The following is a 6,809-nucleotide window of genomic DNA, read 5'->3' on the forward strand; positions in this document are numbered from 1 at the left end:
TTGGTTGTTTAGCTCCACTTCTTCTTGGAGTATTACCAAGTCAGGGTTCTGAATACGTTAGGTTGTTTTATGAGGATGTAGGGAGACCTGTCCCGACTTATATATATATTATGGTTATGTTTTCTTAGAGGTTTTGCAGACAATATCACATGTATAGTTTTGGGTATGATATGTCTACGGCCTTGTTGACCCCTATGTATATAAACCTTTTTCTAAATTAGTTATGCGAGTTAAGTATTAATATTGTTACTTATATATATGGATGTCGCCCGTAATGGCCCGTGATAGATTTGATAATAAACAAGGATAAGATACGTGGTGTTCGGTTGGGTAGAACTTGATATTATAATGGGTATGGATTTGTTGGCTTTTTGTTATGCTAACATCAAGTGTAGATCAAAGATGGTTCCTTGCGGATGCGTATTGATTATAGACAGTTAAATAAGGTGAATATCAAGAATAAGTACCCCCTCATGAGGATTGATGATTTATTTGGTCAGTTGCAAGGTGCCAAGTATTTCTCGATGATAGACGTGAGGTCCTGGTACTCTCAGGTAAGGTATAAGGAGAAATATATTCCGAAGATAGCATTCAGGACCAGATATGGGCACTTGAGTTTCGTATCATGTCATTCAGTTTGACTAATGCCCCAATAGTATTCATGGACTTGATAAACCGAGTGTTCAGACCCTTTCTAGATCTATTCATGATTGTATTATTTGATGATATATTAGTGTACTCTCATTAAGAGACAGAGCACACAGATCATTTGCATATTGTGCTCAAAGTTCTACAAAAAGGGAAGTTGTATACAAAATTCTCTAAATGTGAATTATGTAGCTTTTCTTGGGCATATTATTTCAAGTGGAGGCATTCCAGTTAATACACAAAATATTGAGAAAGTATAGACTTGACCTAGACCCACGACACCGATAGAGGTTCGTAGCTTTCTCGGTTTGGCAGGTTATTACAGAAAACTTGTAAAGGGATTTTTTTCTCTTTCAGCACCTTTGACAAAAGTAGTGTGACAACGTGATGTCTCGCTTGATGTTCCAGATTAACTTAAGGAAATCTATGGTGCAAACAAGTTGAAGGAAGGTTGCGAATAAGTATAAATAGATATGTGTATCGCAAGCTAAAGTATGGTAGAGAGACAAGGTTTTAGGAAGACAACAGTAAGGATAAGAAAATGTGAGTGAAAAGGTGATGAGAATGGATAAGTCCTCGGGATTAAGCCCATGCAAATAAGAGAGCTGATGGTTTCTCTAAGTTATAGAAAGCTCAGTATAGCCTGAATAACTCAAAGGAGTCTAAGACTAGTAGCATTTTGAAGAGGTAGAATGCTGCCCTGGTAATGGAATAAGGGCGTAATTGTGATAGATAAATGATGACGTTTGAGCCTTCAAAATGGGGGATTTCATGAATTGTAAAAGATTAGAATACCTAGGTAAGTTGACTCAGAAGGGATCAAAGTTTCAATGGACTGATGCTTGCGAACGTAGTTTCCAGGGATTGAAGGACAAATTAACTTTAGCACCGGTTCTAACGCTCCCAGAAGGGACCGGTGGTTATGTTATCTATTGTGATACTTCAGGCGTTGGATTGGGTTGTGTATTGATGCAGTATGGTAAGGTTGTAGCTTATGCTTCTAGATAACTAAGAAAGCACGAGAAGAACTACCCGACCCACGATTTAGAGCTAGCCGTGGTGATTCATGCACTAAAGATGTGGAGGCACTACTTGTATGTCATTCATGTTGATATATATATATATACAAATCATAAGAGACTCCAGTATATCTTCAAGCAAAAGGAATTGAATTTACGTCAAAGGAAATGGTTGGAGCTATTTAAAGACTATGACATTGATATTTTATACCATCCGGGGAAGGAGAACGTAGTAGCCGACGCCCTCAGCCGTAGATCTATGGGTAGCCTGTCATATTTACAGCTAGAAAAGAGAGAAATAGCCCATGAGGTTCATCAGCTAGCTTGTCTTGGAGTTCGGTTATTGAACTCAGGTGATATTGGAATTACTATTCAGGGTATGTCAACATCCCCTTTAGTAACTGAAGTAAAGGAACGCCAGTACAAGGATCCTGTATTAGTTCATTATAGGGATACCACCCCTCAGAAGGAGAAGACACCATTTGAAATTACAGAAGATGGTGTCCTCAGATATCGAGGACGATTATGTGTTCCTAATATTGCAGGGCTGCGTCAGCAGGTTATGGGAGAAACTCACTATTCTCGTTATTCTATCCATCCAGGAGCGACAAAGATGTATCATGATATCGGGGAAGTATATTAGTGGGACGGAATAAAAAAGGATATAGCGGAGTTTGTTGCTCATCTTCCTAACTGCCAGCAGGTTAATATTGAGCATCAAAATCCCGGTGGATTATTGCAGGCCATGAATATCCCGACTTGGAAATGCGAAGTAATCAATATGGATTTCATCGTAGGCCTACCTCGTACCCAGCGTAAGTTCGATTCGATAAGGGTGATTGTTGATAGGCTTACAAAGTCAGCCCATTTCCTGCCCGTTAGGGCTACATATTCCGCAGAGGATTATGCAAGGCTTTATATTAAGGAAATAGTACGACTACATGGTGTCTCTGTATCTATTATCTCGGATAGAGGAGCTCAATTTATAGCTAACTTCTGGAGGTCCTTCCAAAAAGGATTGAGGACTCAGGTAAGTCTTAGTACAACATTTCATCCCCAAACAGACGGGAAGGCTGAGCGTACTATTTAGACACTTGAGGATATGTTACAAACTTGTGTGATAGGCTTCAAAGGTAGCTGGGATGATCATCTGCCACTTATTGAGTTCGCATATAATAATAGCTACCATTCCAGTATTCAAATGGCTCCATATGAAGCTCTTTACAAACGGAAGTGTAGGTCGCCTATAGGGTGGTTCGATGTTGGGGAAACTACGTTAGTAGGACTAGAATTGGTACAACAGGCAATCGAGAAAATTAAGCTTATACAGGAAAGGCTATTAGCATCTCAAAGCCGTCAGAAGTCTTATGCGGATAATCGACGGCGAGACTTGGAGTTTCAGGTTGACGACTGGGTATTCCTGAAGGTATCACAGATGAAAGGTGTCATGAGGTTCAGTAAGAAAGGAAAACTTACTCCTCGGTACATTGGACCATATAGGATCATACGCAAGGTAAGCCAGGTAGCATATGAGTTAGACTTGCCTTCGGAATTGGAGTCTGTACATCTAGTCTTTCATGTGTCTATTATCCATAAATGTATTAGAGATCCTTCCAGAACCGTGTCAGTTGACGACGTTCAGGTCACAAAGCAGCTATCATATGAAGAAACTCCCATTGTTATATTCGACAGACAAGCTCAGAGATTGAGAACAAAAGATGTAGCTTCAGTGAAAGTACTTTGGAGAAACAACAATGTGGAAGAAATGACTTGGGAGGCCGAAGAAGACATGAGGTCTAGACATCCCTACTTATTTCTGCCTCCAGAGAAGGGTCTGACTGAGACATCACAACCTTAAGGTATGCGCATGGATTCTTGTGTTAGTTATTGTTATTGGTCGTGTGAGGCCATTGTCGTTATTGATGATTGTGGTCCTATGTGGCATTGAATTATTGAGTTTCTACAGGAAGAATTGGTAGTAGTATTGTTACAAAGGCGACTCTTCCAAATTTATATAGATCCCGGGGAGTTGAACATTCGAGGACGAATATTTATAGGGGGGGGGGGAGGATGTTACATCTCGCATTTTCGTACGTTAATGTTTCGCCTTCAGTTAATCGATGTAGACGCGGGGATGAATTTATCTTGAGGCTAACGTATTTATGCTATTTATAACAAGCGATAAGTAAGTGCCATGAAGAATAAAGGGTACACAAATTAAAGGAAATGAGTTTCGTTGAAGGTTGCCTATTTGGGATAAAATACAGTCTAAACCGATGGGCCGCGACGGGCATCCGGTACCTTACTCAGCCGAGTATCAATATAACGTATCTTTTCGTATCATACTATCATAGATAACTGAGCCGGAGAGGCTGCCGTGATATAAGTAGAATACAATATGAAATACCAACTTATACATAAGACATACGGGCCTATAAGACCAAAATAACCACTCGTACACTGAACATAGGCCGACAAGGCCATACAATCTTTTACGTACATGACATCTGTCTACAAGCCTCTAAGAATACATATTTATCATAAAGGTTGGGACATAGCCTCGCCATACCAAACAATACACGTCTAAATCATACTGACCAAACAAGTAACTCCGCAGCAAATAGAGCGCACCAACACCTTTCGCTGAGCTGATAGCTTACTTGGAGGGCTCATAACCTGTCTATCGGGACCTGCGGGCATGAAACACAGCGTCCCCAGGAAAAAGGGAGGTCAGCACAAATAATGTACCGAGTATGTAAGGAATAAAAATCAGTAAATAATAGACATGATAGAAACATGGAGTAAAAGACTCAACATGTAAATCTGAATAACTCTGTGAATTATTAATATTTACAATGCCATGAATATGTGTATAAATGTCATACCATGCATAGGTATATGCGTTCATAACATCATCAAGCCTCTGAGGGCATCCCATCATATCATCTCGGCCACTGTGGGCAAATCATCAACGTATACCAGCTGATCAGGTGGTGGTGCGTATATAACGCCGTAACCTTTTTCCATATCCCATATACATATATATACATATATATATGTATATATATATATATATATATATATACGCGTATATAACGCCATCTGGTCATGGGTCAATGTACATATATAAATGCATGAAATGCATAAGAAATACGTTAATAAAATTTCTCGGAATGTCATAAAAATAATGTGCATGTCGGATTAACATTATCAAATACGTATTTTTCTGAGACCCATGAACAATAGATATAATAATAATTTACACGGGAAATCAAGAATATATACACCCCTAGTATTTTTATGAATAATGTCATTTATGAAAGTTGTGCATTTGCTCGTTTCGTTCGTGTCGTATAGATCATGCTAAAACGAAAGAAGGGATAGCCTTAACATACCTGAACCGATTCTCTTGAGAAATATTGTACCGTATTTCCTTAGAATCACAAAATCTCGTTGCTGTAGTGTTATAAAGCCTCATATGAGATTCCCTTTGAGAATTCATCTTTACGTTGCTAAGGTTCTAATAATTCTCGTTGGATTTCTTTTGTAGGAAATGGTTGAAGAAATCACGTTGCTAATGTTGTTGTAGGAATTTTGTAAGAAGTCACGTTACTAACTTTACTAAAGCTTCACATCTTATTTTTTATTAAAAATATTGGAATTGATGTGTCTTATAATTAGCATTTTAGGTTGCCACCTAATCAAAATAACTAAGAGTCATTTGCTTAAGGTGTGGCTTGCTGCCACGTGGTGGGGGAGGGGGATTTTGGTCTTTATCCAAACTTATTAGTTAATTAGGTAATGTCCCATTACCCGATAATTAACCAATTACCCACATAATTAAAAATTATCTTAAATTACTTAAAATACTACTTATTTTTTTAATATACTTTATACATCATACTACCATGGTCATATGGTACCTTGTATGGTACTAGTCCATAAATATCGGGTATTATAGCTCGGACCGTATTTTATCCCAAATCGGCAACCTTCAACGAAACTCATTTCCTTTAATTCGTGTACCCTTTATCCTTCATGGAACTTACTTATCGCTTGTTATAAATAGCATAAATACGTTAGCCTCAAGATAACCTCATCCCCGCGTCTATGTCGATTAACTGAAGATGAAACTTTAACGTACGAAAACGTGTATCACTCCATATTTTCGTAAGTGAAAGTACGCCATAAATAAATTGATGAAAGCTCGGAAATGAGATGTTACATCCCGCATTTTTGTACATTAAACGTTTGTCGTAAGCTAATCGACGTAAGTTCGGGAATGAGATTATTTTGGGTATAAGTATTGTGCTACTTCAAACAAGTGATAAGTAAATTCGTGAAGGAAAGAGGGTAAGCAAATCGAAGAAAAATGAATCTCGTCAAAGTTTGACATTTTGAGAAAAAATACGGTCGGAGCTATAATACCCGGTATTTATGGATTAGTGTCATACAAGGTACCACATGGCCATAATAGTAAGGTTTACAAAGTGTGTAAAAAGTGAGTAGTATTTTAAGTAATTTGAGATCACTTTTGTCATGACCCAAACCGATGGGCCGTGATGGGTAGCAATAATTACCCAATTAAGTGGATAAATTTGGATAAGTCTAACCCCCCACGTGGCAGCAAACCTACCCCAATTAAATGACTCATAATGTTATTTGGTAAGGTGGCAAAAATTTGAGAACTCTTTGGTTCAAGTATTAGAAATAATCTATATGATATACTACAATTTAAAAAGATATGTTTGATTTTTAAAATGGATAAATCTTTTTACCAATTAGAATCTTGATCTTTTCTTAGAACAAAAAGGGAGAACATAACGTGTTTTTCCTAGTTATCACAGCAAATGTTTTGAGGGCACACATATAGCCACGGAGGTTCATCTTCCTCCTCCATACATGGTGGCTTCAAAGTGCCATTTCACAAAGGCAAACTACCAAATATTATATGTATTTGAAGATACTTGGAAAGCACATAAAAATTACTTGAAGAAGATTAATATACAACAACACACGATTTCCTAAATGATTGTTCATAAAATACCCCCTAATTCATTAAGGGGAAATACCTAGACTTGCTAACGGTAGGATTTGGGCACCCATCACGGCCCATCGGTTTGGGTCGTGACACCAGAGAAG

Source organism: Nicotiana tomentosiformis, chromosome 9 (genome assembly GCF_000390325.3).
Source record: "Nicotiana tomentosiformis chromosome 9, ASM39032v3, whole genome shotgun sequence".
NCBI classification, from domain to species: domain Eukaryota; kingdom Viridiplantae; phylum Streptophyta; class Magnoliopsida; order Solanales; family Solanaceae; genus Nicotiana; species Nicotiana tomentosiformis.